Source organism: Cavia porcellus, unplaced genomic scaffold (genome assembly GCF_034190915.1).
Source record: "Cavia porcellus strain 051 isolate PalLab524CR breed Dunkin Hartley unplaced genomic scaffold, mCavPor4.1 scaffold_24, whole genome shotgun sequence".
Classification (NCBI taxonomy): Eukaryota; Metazoa; Chordata; class Mammalia; order Rodentia; family Caviidae; genus Cavia; species Cavia porcellus.
Window position 1 is genome coordinate 45,922,842 of NW_026947507.1, and position 15,624 is coordinate 45,938,465.

The 15,624-nt window shown below is 41.0% G+C and overlaps 1 protein-coding gene across 2 annotated transcripts in view; it reads left to right on the forward strand.

The window, feature by feature from the left end:
- The window catches only part of Csmd1 (CUB and Sushi multiple domains 1), a 1,477,900-nt gene that overhangs the window by 442,955 nt on the left and 1,019,321 nt on the right, over positions 1–15,624 (forward strand). The window lies entirely within an intron of this gene.

The window sequence follows — 15,624 nt, forward strand, 5'->3', positions numbered from 1 at the left end:
TGTCTTCTAAAAGATTTAGTGTTTCTATTTTAATATTCAGATCTTTGATCCATTTAGATTTTAGTATAGTACATGGTGATAAGCATGGGTCTAGTTTTAGTTTTCACCATATGGACAGCTAGTTTTTCCAGCACCATTCTTTAAAGAGACTGTTGTTCTTCCATGGAACATGTTTGGCCACTTTATCAAGGATAAGGTGGTTGAGTGTGTTGGTAGTTGTGGTTGTATCTTCTAATCTATTCCATTGATCTTCAGCTCTGTTTTGATTCCAGTACCATGTTGATTTTACTATAGTAGCTTTGTAGTATAACTTCAAGTCATGGATTGTGATGCCTCCTGCCTTGCCTTTGCTGCTTAGAATTGCCTTTGCTATTCTAGGTCTCTTCTGATTCCAGATGAATTTTAGGATGGACTTCTCTAGATCTATGAGGTATGTTGATGGTATTTTCATTGGGATTGCATTGAATCTGTGTAACAATTTTGGGAGTGGCCATTTTCACAGTATTTATTCTTCCTATTCATGAACAAGGGATGTCTTTCCATTTTCTGAGATCTTCTTCAATTTCTATTTTCAGAGTATTGTAATTTTCCCTGTATAGATCTTTTACTTCTTTCATGAGATTAATTCCTAAGTATTTCATTTTTTTGGATACTAGTGTGAAGGGTGTGGCTTCTCATTTCTCTCTCAGTGATCTTGTTGTTAGTGTATAGAAATGCTATTGATTTTTGAGTATTGATTTTATATCCAGCTACATTACTGAATTTATTTATTATATGTAGGAGTCTTTCAATAGAGTTTTGGGCATCTTCTATGTAGAGTATCATGTCATCTGCAAATAATGATAATTTAACTTCTTCTTTTTCTATCTTTACCCCTTTTACTTCTTTCTTGTCTAATTGCTCTGGCTAGTATTTCCAGTACCATGTTGAATAGGATAAGGGGCATCCTTGTCTTGTGCCTGCTTTTAAGGTAAAGGCCTTCAGTTTTTGGCCATTTGCTTGATTCTGGCTGTTGCTTTGTCATAGATGCCCTTTATCATATTGAGGTAAAGACCATCTATTTCAATTTTTTGTAAGGTTCTTATCATGAATGAGTGTTGGACCTTATAATAAAAAGCTTTTTCTGCATCTGCAGAAATGATCACGTAATTCTTACTTTTGGCTTTATTGATATGGTGGGTTACATTTATTGATTTCCGTATGTTGACCATCCCTGCATGCCTGGAATGAATCTCATTTGGTTATGGTGTATGATCTTCTTGATGATTTGCTGCATCCTGTTGGCCAATATTTTATTGAGGATTTTTGCATCTGTGTTCACTAGGGAGATTGGCCTGTAGTTCTCTTTTTTAGTTGGGTCTTTCTCAGGTTTTGGTACTAGAGTACCATATTTGCTTCCAGGAATGATTTACGAAGGATTGCTTCCCTTTCGATTTCATTGAACAGTTTGAGGAGTGTTGGCATTAAGTCTTCTTTGTATTTCTTTTAGAATTCTATAGTGAATCTGTCTGGGTGTGGGCTCTTCTTTGTAGGTAAGTACTTAATTACATTTTCAATTTCAATAATAGAAACTGGGTTATTCAGCAGTTTTACATCTTCTTGACCCAGCTTTGGTACTTCATCTGTTTCTAGAAATCTGTCCATTTCTTCTATCTTATCAAACCTATGAGAGTAAAGGTTTTTGAAATAGGTGTTGATGATCTTCTGTATTTTTACAGAGTCTGTAGTGATTTCATATTTTTCATTTCTTATTGCATAAATTTGAGCTTTTCTTTCCTTTTTTTAATAAAGCTGGGTAGGGGTTTATCAATTTTATTTATTCTTTCAAAGAACCAACTCTTTGATTCATTGAATCTTTGGATTGTTTTCTTAGTCTCTATTGCATTAATTTTTGCTCTGATTTTTATCATTTCTTCCCTTCTTTTGGCTTTGAGCTTGATTTGCTTTTCTTTTTCTAGATGTTTGAGGTGTAGCATCAAGTTGTTTATTTCTATTCATTCTGTTTTCCTGATGTGCAAACTCAGTGCAATAAATTTTCCTCTAAGGACAGCTTTCATTGCATTCCACAAATTCTGGTAAGTTTCATTTGTATTTTTGTTTGCTTATAGATATTGTTTATTTTTTTTTAAAGAGAGAAGAAAGAAAAAAAGAAAGGACATAAAAAAGAATGCAGTAAAAGGGTACAAATAATACAATATTTCTAGAAAAAAATATATGCAATATGAAATCACCAGTTAACAGGCTACATATTATCTTCCCAGAAACAGTTGTCCATATCACTAAATTAAAGCATATTAAAGTGAACATTCATACAGTGGAATTGGAGACAGTTCCGTTCAATGATCCAACAAAAGCTCAGTTACATGGTTTTCCGTCCTACACTCTCGAACATACCTGCAGTTATATCCCTTACTCCACCTTACTTTACTCTCTTTTTTACAGTAACAATTAGACTTTTAAGGTTTTATTACTCTCACGGTTCTTATTACTTTTTTGAAGAGAATAAAAACAAATGTGACTAAGCAAAACAGAGTCAGTTAGAACAGAAGGGTGGGCATAGCACGTGATGCAAAAATAGAATACCAGGTGATCAAAAGTGGTTACCATTGTGCCTCTTGCTATTTTCAAATTTTGTTGTCTATATCATCAGGTATAATAGAAATCAAAACAGTACGGAACAAAACCAATAAAATCTACACTGAGGACCTTACAGGACTTCAAAAAAAAAATGATACTCAATCCATATTGGGCATCATAGTATATCTCTATCACCTTCAATGTGATTGCCACCCTCAAACTTGCTACTATCACACAAAATAGAATATATAATAATCAGATAGAACAAGATGGGGAGAACAATACTGGGGAAGTCAGGTTAATAGGACAACAAAAATAGTTACTATAATATGTCTCGTATTTCTTTAATTTAGTTTTCCCTTAATTAAAAAATGTAAGAAAATAGATTAATTTAAAAATAGGGGGAAGATTGAGATAAGAGAGGATATTGTAATAGAACAATGCAGGGCAGAACAGAGCAATTCAAGCATCTTGTGTTTACATATTGTTTAATTTCTTCTTTAATTTCTCCTGTGACCCACTGATTGCTCAATAGGGTATTACTGAATTTCCATGTGTTTGTGGGGTTTTTGCGGTTTCTTTTATCATTAATTTCTAGTTTCATGATGCTATGATCTGATAACATGCATGGGATAATTTTAATTCTTAAGCATTTACTTAAATTTGCTCTGTAGGCTAGTATATGGTCTATTTTAGAGAAAATCTCATGTGCTGCTGAGAAGAATGTATATTACAATGTTATTGGATGGAACACTTTGTATATGTCTATCAAGTCCATTTGTTCATAGGTATGATTCAGTTCTGTTATTCATTTGCTGATTTTCTGTCTGGTTGATCTGTCCCTTGGTGTCAATGATGTGCTCCTGTTATAATTGTGTAAGTGCTAATTTGATTTTTCATTTCTATTAATACTTTGTATAACTGGATGCTCTGGAATTTGGTGCATATATATTTAAGATAGTTATCTCTTCCTCTTGAAGTTTTCCCCTAATCAGTATGTAGTGACCTTCTTTACCTCCTAGGATCATTCTTGGTTTGAAGTTCACATCTTCTGCCAACAGAATAGCTACCCCTGCTTTTTTTTTTTTTTTTTTTTGTTCCTGAAGCATGAAGTATTGTTTTCCATCCTTTGACTTTCAGTCTGTGAGTTTCCTTTTGGGTTAGATGGGTTTCTTGTGGACAGCATACGGTTTGATGTTGTTTCTTGACCCACTTTTCCAGTCTGTTTCTTTTAATTGGTGAATTGAGACCATTTATGTTAATGGTTATAACAGTTATATACTGGTTTATTGTTGCCATGTTATCTTTCTTCTGTTGCATGTTTATCTTTCCATTCTGTTTGTCTGCCTTGCTTAGTGGTTTTTTCCTATATGTATCTAAACTCTTAAAGTATTCTTTGCAGGGTTGGCTTGGTGATCATGAAGTTCTTCAACTGTTCTTTGGCATGGAAGTATCTTATTTCTCCATCCATTTTGAAGGACAGTTTTTCAGGGTACATCAGTCTAGGTTGGAAATCATTTTCCTTTGGGATCTGAAATACTTCACTCCATGCTCTTCTTGACTTTATTACCTATGTTGAGAAGTCTGCTATGTTTGTAGTAGGTTTTCCTTTATAGGTGATCTGTCTTTTCTCTCTAACAGCTCTTAATATTCTGTTCTTATATTGGATTTCTGGGATGGTGATTATTATGTCTGGGTGTAGTTTTATTTTGGTTATGGCTACTTGGCATTCTGTATGATTCACTAATCTATATTTCAGTTTCCATTCACGTGTTAGGGAAATTTTCACCTATTACCTGTTATTTACAATAACACTTGATATCACTTTTGTTATCCCCTTCTTTTTCATTTTTCCCTATCAATCATATGTTGTTTTTCTTTACATTATCTTGCAGCTGTTGAATTGTTATTTCCTGATTATTTGTTTTTTTTTTAAAAGATCTTTCCTTTCCTATTCAGTAGCTGCAATACTATCTTCGAAGTCTGAAATTCTATCTTCACTTTCATTGAGGTGGTTTCAACAACTTTCAATGGAATTTTTGATTTCCTGTATATCTCTTTGAATCTGCTTCATGTATTCTGTTTGTTTCTTATATTGTTCATCCAGGGATTTTATCTTTTTGTATTGTTCCTCTTATTTTTTAACTGTGTCTTCTTTAGGTGTGGTCCACATCTCTTTCATTACTTTTATCATTTCTTCTTTCACCTGGGAGACTATTTCTAGTTTGAATTCCTTTAAAGCTTTCTGTAGTTTCTTTTTTTATTTTAGTTGCTATTATTTCAGGCGAATGGCATATATTTTCTTCTATGTACATGACTTCTAGACTTTCTTGGGATGGGCTAGAGGTTTGAGATTGCATTTTGGTCTTTTGTTTTGTCATTTTCCTATATATCTGTGTTTCAAGTGTTCCAAGGCTTCCCCTGAGTGTGTTGGAAATCGTCTTCTATGCCCGCGGCTCTTTGTACTGAATGGAGGTTGCTGAGTGTGGTACAGTCAGGCCCACAGGACCCCCAATGCCACCTGCAGTGTTTCAGGTAGCTGGACAGGCTCCTAACCCCTGTGAGTGATAACCCCTAAAAGCTCTCCCTGGGCAAGGACCAATGCTCTGGAACTCACTTCACTTTCAGCTCCCCTGATTGAAGAAAGTTGCTGGGTGTAATCTAGTCGAGCCACAAAACCTCCCAAGCCTAGTCTAGTGTGGCTGGAAGCTGGGCGTGTCCTTGACCACTGGGAGTGATGATCTTAATCTCTTCCTGGGGGCTCAGGATGGTGAGCAGGAACTCACCCCCGCAGGCATCCCAGTTCTCTCCTCAGGCAGCACAGCACCAATAAAGTGATAATTAAATCATGTTGCATCTTTAAAAATTTAATATAAAGATGCATATCAGCACAATAATTGTGTGTGTGTTTATGCACATACACGACATGTTGGGAGAACACTTACTACACTAAATTTTTGTGTAAGTAAAAACAGAACCCATTTTATATTTGGGAGGAAGGAATAATTCTGTGCATACAGTAGTCTTTCTGATTTTATCTTATTATCATATCATTGTACAAACATAATCTATTTAAATTTGCACTATTTATTCATGTGTTAGTTCCTTTCCATTTTTTCGGTGACAGTAACAGTGCAGTGACAGTGTCTTAGAAAAATGTACTTAAGTATGTGTAATACAGGTGAGGAATGAATATTTGAGAGGGAGAATCCTGACTTAATAAATTGTTGCAGTTTAAATCTTTAAGGAAATGTTGTAAGTAATAAAAAGCTCTTTACCCCCAAATTGGACTTTTAAAATACATATCTGTTTTTCAATAGCTTCAATCAAAAGTGTGCTTTCAGCAGCTGACCCCTGCTGCTTGCAGTGCAGTATCCTGTGCTGAGCTCTCCAAGGCTGGTGAGAATACAGATGTCTCCCTCCCCTTCCGCTGTCCAGCACCAGTGTCCAGGAAGGGGGATTCCCACGTGGCCAGTAAGCAATGCGGTTTCTACTGGCTTCCACACTTGGTGAATAGGGTATGGCCTGTCCTCTTCTGAGAGGAAAAGTAAGAAATTACATTTTTGAGTTCCCTGAATATTTACATGTCTTGTCCATATTCACATTTATGGGTTTCAGTTTCTTCATTGATAATTCAAAAGTGGAAAGTAATCTGTGCACTCTCCTTGCTGTTAGAGGACTTGTGTCAGGCACTTTCCACTGTTGGAACAAAACTCACAGCAGCAGCATCCTAAAGGAGGACTGCATATGACTCGAGGTTTTGTGTGCAGGCTGCAGGGCATTGGTGTGGAGAGCTGTGCCCTTGAGGTGGCCAGGAAGCTAGGGAGGGGGTCAGACAGGCAGGGACACCTGCCCAGCCTTACCTGAGCCCCAGCCCTGCTGGGACGCACCTCCTTCCAGCACACCCAGCCGCTGCTCTGCTCAGATGCACGTTAAGGTGCATAGGATCCCATGACCTAGTGTCTCCCACAGTCCGCTCCTGAACAAGTAGGAGTCTGGGGCGGTTCAGGTCTAAGCTGCAGCCTGCAGACGTGAATTTGCAGCCTGGCTTGATAAGTTCAGCTCTTAGGGTGTGTGGTTCTCATTTCCACATAGCGACTTCTCCTCAGTCTCATCTGTTACCTGGAAAGAAACACTTTCACAGTGATGAACGCAGGGAAAGAAGAGATGCTCTTTAACAAATGCTGCAAACATTTGCCCTAAACACAGGGGAATATGAACAGGCATAAAACCCTCATGCCGTCTCTCAAATATGAGAGTAGGAGAAGTTAAAAGATATGAGAAGGAATATAGAAGAAAAGAATCCTTGAATTGTTAAACATTTTACTAAGTAAGGAGCTTGTGTGAAATAAATTAGTATCCAACAAAGGCAACTATTAGCATGAGTTTTACAGTTTCCATAATCTGCATAACCTTGTTTAACATATTTATTGCCACATTGTCTGTGGCACCAATAAAAAGCAACTTATTAATTTCCCAGTTGTTTTCAAATTTAGATAAGAAATTGATAGGCTTCAGATAGTATATGTCAAGTAAATTAAATTAAAAAACTGGTAATAAAATGGCTATGTCTGATGTATGTGGTAGTTGCTAAATTGCTTATTTTGGACTCAAACTTATGATCCTCCTGCCTCAAACTCCTGGAGTGTTGGGATTATACCTACCATCATGCTTAGCCAAAATAGTGTTTTGAGTAAATGGAATAATTATTTTAAAAACACCAAGATAATGAAAAGGGTTGGTCATTTAATGAGTACGACCCATGTTAGTTGATGACTAGCATGGGATCTAGTAGCTGAGATTACTAACAGGAACACTGCTTACTAAAATGAAAACTTACCTCACACATCTAGGTCTGAGCACACATTCTTGATTCATATATGCTGTCTTTCTTTGAAGCAACTATCATTACAGATGCTCTGTGAGAAGTCTTTGGTATTTTATTGCATCTAGGAGAACTCAGTTGAGACTCAGACGATACATCCTTTATTTAACTTCAAAACTTACATGTTGAAACTTGGCAAGCTTTTGTGATCCTCCAGCACCTTGGGACTGAGGGCAGGTTATTTGAACGGACTCATCTGTAGCCAAATATTTGCAAGTAATGATCAGAAATCTCTCTACTGAGCACTGAGCCCATGCGAGTTTGCTAAGTGGCTGGTTCTCCAAGTGCTCTGGTAAATACTCATTTCTCAGAGGGATAATATGTGCATAAAATAGTAGGAGAGAGATTATGCACAATGGGGCTCCATGGCCCCCTGATTCCCGTTGGCTCGGAGATGCAAGGCCGAGCATAATAATCAAGTTGGTGATTCTAAGTCTTGTCTTCCCCAGCCAGGATCTGTGGGTGGCAGCCTGGAGCCACCGCTGCCCTGCATACCCTCAGCCTCCTTACGTGGTGCAGAGTTCCTCCCCCACCTCCCACTCGGTTCCCCATAACCTCTGTGCCCCTGAGGATGGGGCCGTGTAGGTTGGTCCAAGGCCATAGACACCAGATTCACAAAAGTTAGGCCACGCCCTCGGTCCCTGAGGGGTGAGAGCTCCTCTGAGAGGTAAAGCTGCTTGGGCAGGATCTCTCCAGAATTTTTTGGAAGACGTGGCTATCTGCCGTGAGTTCGGTAGTGAACAGTAGCTACAGAAGCAGGTCCACTCGACATAGTTCTGTCTTTGAGGCAATGTGCCTGGATGGAGAGACCTCGGATTTGGAAGCCAACTGAGCTGGCCTCAAGGTCAGCGGCTCTTAGCAACTCCATCTCCGAATACCATTCTCCGTGTTAAACAGTGATACGATCTCCACTTTTGCTCCAAACACGTGAGCGGGCAGGCCGTGGTTTGCACCTCAGAAGAGGCTGCTAGCTCCCTGCAGCTGGGGCTGCACCCCTTCCTCCTCTTACCACAGTGAGCCCGAGGCAGGAGCTTGGTGTGTCTGTGAGGTTGTCAGGGGGCACTGCCTGCCATCTCTCTACTCTGCCCTACCCCAGGTCCTACCAGACTCCTCTCTGAACCTGGGCCCAAGGGAGATGGTTTGAGCGAACACTGTCACCCTAACATTCTGCCCTGAATATCTACAGACACTAGCACAGATGTAAAAAATGCCCTTGTGGCTAGGTCATGTGGCTGTGGAGAGAAGAGTATTTCTTGTGAATTATTTTGCTTCACTGAACATTTCCAGTGTCTGGGTAATATCACCACTAGAATAGGAGGCTCAGTGTCTGTGGTCCATCCTTGTAGCTCAACTGTCCTTAAGATTTATCTCCTTTGAAAAGCAGCTTAGAATTTTCTTTCTGAGAACACTCTAGTCTTCCAATGAATTGAAACTCTTGAGTGTTCTACGCAGTTTCATTGCAGAAAGAGGTCTTTGGTTTGTTCAGTCATTTGTTGTAGTTTGATTTGTTGTGACAGCAAATTTTGCTTTATTTCCCTCATTGTGTTTGCCATTTACACGAAGTAAAATGTCTAGAAGGGTTCTCCTGGATAGCGCACGAGCACAATGCTTTTGATAATGAGCTGTCCTGCACAATGTCAGGTTCCATTACTGGCGAAGGAGTCCAGCAGCACAGGCCCAGAAGTGCCTAAAGCCAGGTGGGCCGGGAACCCAGGTGAGGGATGCCCCATGTGAGTTTCCTATCCCCAAACCAAGGATTACCCTCTACAGCTAGGAAACACTGAGTGCAGAGAAGATTTTACTTCAACAAAAAGAAGACTGATGTGATGTGAATTTGTAAAATATTTTATTCACATAGAATCAATTTGCTCCCCCAGTAATATGACTATGTGCCTGAGAAGCCTTGGACATCACCAAGAGTGTTCTCCAAGACAATGAGATAATGAAATCTCATTTTCTCAATACCTGCAGTATCCACTCCATGGACTGAAATGCAAAACATTTCAGCTCAGCTGGATATATTTGTTTCAGCCTTAAGAGTTAGAGTTATAAGGCTGTGGATAATCTTCCTTGGATGGCATTTTAACTAGCTCTTCTGTGAGACACAAAATCCACATGTTCATGGTAGAGAAGATGGAGAGGACTCAGGTCTGTGAGTGCAGTTTTTGGGCTGTAATTCTGGTCGTTTTTTATCAGCCCTCCATCTGACCTCCCCGACTTCAGGGTGTCATGGTTGATGTCATTTGTGAGGTGCACTGCAGAGATGCACACCGTGCTCCAGGTGGAGGTGAGGGGGCAACCTGTCCATGCTGTGTTTCATTGTCAGAAGCCCTGAGGGCTGTGCCATCTCTGCTCTGGGCTGTTTTGGCCTGCAGTTTTTTTCTGCGATTTAGCTGAGCTGTCAGAGGTGTGAGTGTTTTTCTTTCATCCTTGTGCCGGACAGCTCTTCTGTACGCCGCACACCTGCTCACAAATGTGTGCCCATTTGCCTGCTCACAAATGTGTGCCCATTTGCCTGCTGACACCTCTTCTTTGGACTCTGCAGAGTCTAGGATGGTGCCTTCTTGGTGGTGTTCACAGCTGTCCCCAGGCAGCCACCCCCATCTCTGGTTGGTTGCCCCTGTGCAGGGCTAGGGGTAGATTCCAGGAGCTCCCAGATACAATGTGTGAGGCAAAGGGGCTCCGTCCACCAAGTGTGGATGGGGTGTGTGGCCACAGGAAGAGGCCCTGCTGTTGAGGTAGACGAACATTCAGGATTCAGTTCCAATGGGCAAAGAAAAAAAAGAATGGTGCAAGAAATATTTCAAAGATTCTCTGTGCAAATCAATGACAAACACACACACACACACACACACACACACACACACACACACACAGGTACCGTGGTCAAAATACAGTGATACAGTTACAAAAAATTATTAATATAAAGGATACATTGTCATCAATTCCCCTCAGAATTCTACTCAATACTTCAAGCACGCTCATCCCATCACGTGAGCCACTTTCTGAAGCAGTTCTGGAAGTCTTCTTTCAGGAGTGTTTTTACAGGGTACGATCACCAACATGGCAAAGGCCAAGTGCCATCCCATAGAGACTCAGTGCAGAGTACCCTCCCCTGCCTCATCCCTGGTGCCATGTGACTTCTGGCTCTTTGTCAAAGTCCAAATTACCATGGAGGGTAAACAATTTGTCAGGATCAGGAGCAGCCAGGGTGCATGAATTAGAGACATGTAGGAAAGAGGCCTCCAGAGCTACTTCAGAAAGTGACAAGAATTGTGCAGCCAGAGTGTTTTAAGCAAGAGTAGTATTTTGAGGGGCATCAATGGCAGTAGGTCTTTTCTTGTAATAATTTTTTAGAAATGCATACGGTTTGTGTGCATACCCTAGACCTGCATGGTTTAGCTCAACATATGACTGCTTATCAAAATCCCAAGTAAGAAAGGCCAAGTGACACAGTTCCTTTTCCTGAAAGTTTCCAATTTTGCTGGTAACATAACCAGCACTAGCAGGTGTTGCTCAGAATGTACAGTTTACTTTGTTGACAGATGTGACACTTCTACATCCCTGAGAGTTTGTTATAGGGGTTAAAATAAGTCCTCAGTACTCCACAACACTGCACTTCATACCTCTTATAATAAAATTTCATAAATTCATTAAAAAGCAGCAGTCAGTGGAAAGGCAGGCACACTCAGCACGTTAATGATAAAAATGTAGATGAATTCAAAGTTTATTTTTTTTTTTGCAGATTGGCTGTCTGGTGTCACTGGTATCAATCTAAAACCTCTATAGAGTCCTAATATCTCTTGAAATAATCATATGTTGTTAATAAAATAGTGCCTCTCTTCATTTCTAGCTTCTACTGTTAATTGGCACCAAAGTGATGTGTGGCGAGCTGTCTGAATTAGACTTTCATTCAACAAGTGTTGACCCTTTAAATATCTCTTGGAAGAGATAAAAATATGGCAAATGCAAATGACCAGCTGATATCCATGGAGAGTATTTGCCTTTAACATCTGTTGTCATTTTTATTCATAGACAGTCAGGTGATAACAAAATGTAATATTGTCTTAATAGGAAACTGACGATTTCCTTCTTGGTGATGCCTTGGAGGTGGGATTGGGGTGGTGCTGGCTGGGCCCAGTGGCAGCAGGGTGTTGTTGACGTCCCAGACACCCTGCAGAGGGTGCCAGGAGCTGGGAACTGCAGACAGGAGAGCAGCGTGGCAAGCTTACCTGTCGCTTTTGGGTTCTCCCTCACCTCTGATTAGTGAAAATGTCAGATTTGCTTAGTGACTAGCACAGACTGCCTCCTCTGCTCTTCTTTGTTCATTTTTTATTTTTATTTTACTCTATTTAGGGTCCTTTTGAATGCATCCTCCCAGGAATTCAATGGGTTCTTCACTGTAATTTACAGGGGCTATAGGATGCGACCAAAGAGCCTGAGTGGATGAAGCAGAAAAAGAATCTTAGTGCTTTAAAATACAAAAACAAGGTGTTACTTTCCCATCTTTGTTGTTAAAAGAATAGCAATAGCTCATTCTGAGGTGAGAGAAAAGCGGCCCCCTTCTTGGTCCTGCACCGTGAGCTCTACGTTCCAGCCAGGAGCATGGTTTGCCCTCTCCCTGTAAGCCTGACTGTGGACCTGGACTTCAACACAAAACCCAGGCTCCTCTGTGGGTCCCACCTGTGACAGAGTGCAGTAAATATGTGCAAATGTTAAACTAAATCTCTACATTCATAAGGATGTGGGGAATAAATACTCTTTTTCAATCAACAGACAGGAACTTTACATATTCACCTATCCAGTGCATGACTATAAATTAGGAAGTTTTAGCACGTTCAGGCAATAGCAGATTTGAACACAAAGAAAATGAAATATGTGTTTCCTTTTAACAGATGAAGTCAGGGGAAGAGAACTGACTGTTAAATTTCCTGTCTGCTTTTCCCATGTGCCCCCACCATGGGCCACAGCGATTAGAGCTGACCCAGGTGTTGACCCAGGTATCAGGGTTGAGTGTGGCCAAACCTCTAGGCTGGACGTGCTGGGCAGCAAAGGTGTCCCCCTTGCCCTGTGGACATCATTCCAGATTCACGCTCATTTGTGAGTGACACGTGGATTCTTTTATTCCTAATATCCATAAAGATTTCATTTTCAAAATTTTGATGAGTGCCTTAGTTACTTTTTACTCATTGCTGAGACAAAATACCTGAAGCCCAAAGCTAGGAAAGGAAAAGTCTATTTCTTACAGTTTTTGGAGGTTTTAGTCCACACTCAGTTGGCTCCAAGGCAAGCGGGCATGGCTGGGCTGCAGTTCATGGTAGCTGCAAACAACAAGCAGGAACCAGCAAAGAGCAAGACACACTTTCTTTCTGCCATTACATCACATCCTGGCTCCACCCCTTTGAGGGTATAGCACTGACACCATCAACCCAAGCACTAGACAATGAACCATCACAAATGCACAATGCAAACTCATGAGGCCTGGGGGCCACAGACATAAACCATGACATTCCACCCCTGGCCACCACGACTCATGTACATCCTTTATACAAAAGACATTTAGTCCACCTCCAAGAGTTGCCAAAGTCCTAAATTTCAGCATTGCTGAAAAGTCCAAGTTTCAAGTCTCCTCTAAGATCCATGGCAAACTCTTAACTGTAACCCCTTATACATATGAAACAAGGTTAAACATTTCTGAAATGCAAAGGCACAAGATAAGCATTACCATTCCAAAAGTTACAAAGGAGAATAAAAAGCATTGGAAACAAAGCAATTCTAACATCCAGCAGGGCAAACATTAAGTCCTAGAGTTCCATGCTCAGCATTTGAAGCAATCTGGTTGCAAGCTCCAAAACGCTTGGGTGATTCCACCTGCATGGCACTTTCCAGCAATTTCAACTCCCACAGCTTTTCTCTTATATCCTCTCTGCTTGCTTTTTGCGGCTTTCCTTGGATCATACATGTGCCTGGCTTTTCCAAACTTCTGGGGTTTCCACCGCACCTTTGGCTTCACCTTTACATCTTCACAAATTGCCCTCCCAGGGGCACACTGCTTGGCCTCCCAGGCCCTTTGCAATCGAGGTGGACACTGCCTTACCCTCAGAATTTGTGCATTTTCGTTGCACTTAAAATCAGCATCTTGTGGATGCCGCCAAGGTCTGCTTCCAGCTGAAGCAGTAGCCAGGCTTTTCTCTCTCTTAGCTGTAGGGGTTAGTCGCCTGGATCACAGGGCTCTGTTTGCCTGATTGTGAGGAAAAGCTTCTCTATGTTGCCACCATTCTGGAACCTCATATAGCCTCTTTTGACATTCTGGAGCATGGTGCTCTGCAGCATTCTCCTCTGAGAAAATTCTTTCACCTTCGCAGTGAGGCTGCAAATGACTGGGACCCAATTCCTGGGATGTCCTGGGGCCATCTTTCTTATCTCTCTCTTTCCCCTCAACAATCAAAATCTCAACTCTGTCTTTACAATCCACAGCCTTCCTGGAGTTTTCCTTCTGACCAAACTCATAGCATTGTAAATTATCCTGCTGGGCTCTTTGCTCTTGATTTGCAACATAAAGCTGGCTAAAAGCCCCCAACAAAGGCCATGCCACAGCCTCAAGGTTTGATTGCTTTTTAATTTTCAAGATTAATCAGTCCATTGCCCTTTGTCTAAGTCTCAGGCAAAGTCTCTGGGCAGGAGCAAAATGCAGGAAAACTTTCTGACAAGCCATAACACACATCATGTGGAGTCCAACAACCAATGCAGTCCTTCTTCCCATCAGAAACCTCCCAAGCCTGGTCTTTACCATCAGGCTTTCTATCAGCCTTTTGGTCTCCTGAGCTCTGACTAGAATCTCCTCTACAGAATAGCCTAAGCTGCTCCAGCTCTATGCATCCAGGGGACATGTCTGAACCTTTCCAAACTCTGCCCACAAGCCATTTCCAAAGCCTCTCGAAAAACATGGTCAGGTACAGTCACAGCAAACAACCCCACTCCTCAGTACCAAATTATGTCTTAGTTACATTTTACTCGTCGCTGAGACAAAATACCTGAAGCCCCAAAGCTGGGAAAGGAAAGGTTTATTTCTTACAGTTTTTGGAGGTTTTAGTCCACACTCAGTTGGCTCCAAGGCAGGCTGGCATGCCTGGGCTGCAGTTCATGGCGGCTGCAAACAGCAAGCAGGAACCAGCAAAGAGCAAGACACACCTTCTTCCTGCCATTACATCACATCCTGGCTTCACCCCTTTGAGGGTGTAGCACTGACACCATCAATCCAAGCACTAGACAATGAACCATCACAAATGCACAGATATAAACCATGACAATGAGTGTACATAGAACAATGCTGCTAAAGAACACCCAAATCTTGGTTTGTTCACAACCTATAAGCAAAATTGTTTTCCATCTTGTCCAGCATCCTGATGGCCTTTGTCCCTAGCTTGAAATCCCAGGGAGTTTATGGGAGTGAAAGCTGGGGGTCCAGAGAGAGTCGGCCAGAACTGAAGCTTGGAGGGGTGTGCACGCCTGTGTCATCTTCAGTGAGTGACTGGCCCTCCTCTAGGCCCCTGCATAAAGGGGTGCAATGAGGCAGAGTCCAAGGCTGCATAAGGGGTGACAGGAGACTGAGCCACCACACACAGAGCCTGACTGTGGTCAGAATGGGAAAGAATCTTAGCCAGCAACCCCTCAGACAGAGGACTAATATCCAGATCATATAAAGAAGTGAAAAAAATCAAGCCCCCAAATTCAATGACCCTCTGCAATAATGGTCATCGAAGATGAACACACAGTGCTCAAATGAAGATATACAAATGGCAAATAAATACATGAAGAAATTTCACCATCACTGGGCATTTGAGAAATGCAAATTAAAACAGCTTTGAGATTTCATCTCACCCTGGAAAGAATGATAACAAATGTTGGTGAGGATGTGGGGAAAAAACAAAACAAAAAAAAACAAACAAACAAACAAAAAAATAAACACTGCTCCACTGTTGGTAGGAGTACAGACTGGTGCAACCACTGTGGAAATCAATATGAAGATTCCTCAGAAGACTAGGATTGGAAGTTCCATTTAATCCAGCTATTCTCCCCCTGAGTATTTATCCAGAAAAATTGAAAAGGTCATGTCACAGTGATATATGTGCACCTTTGTTCATAGCAGCACAATTTGTAAT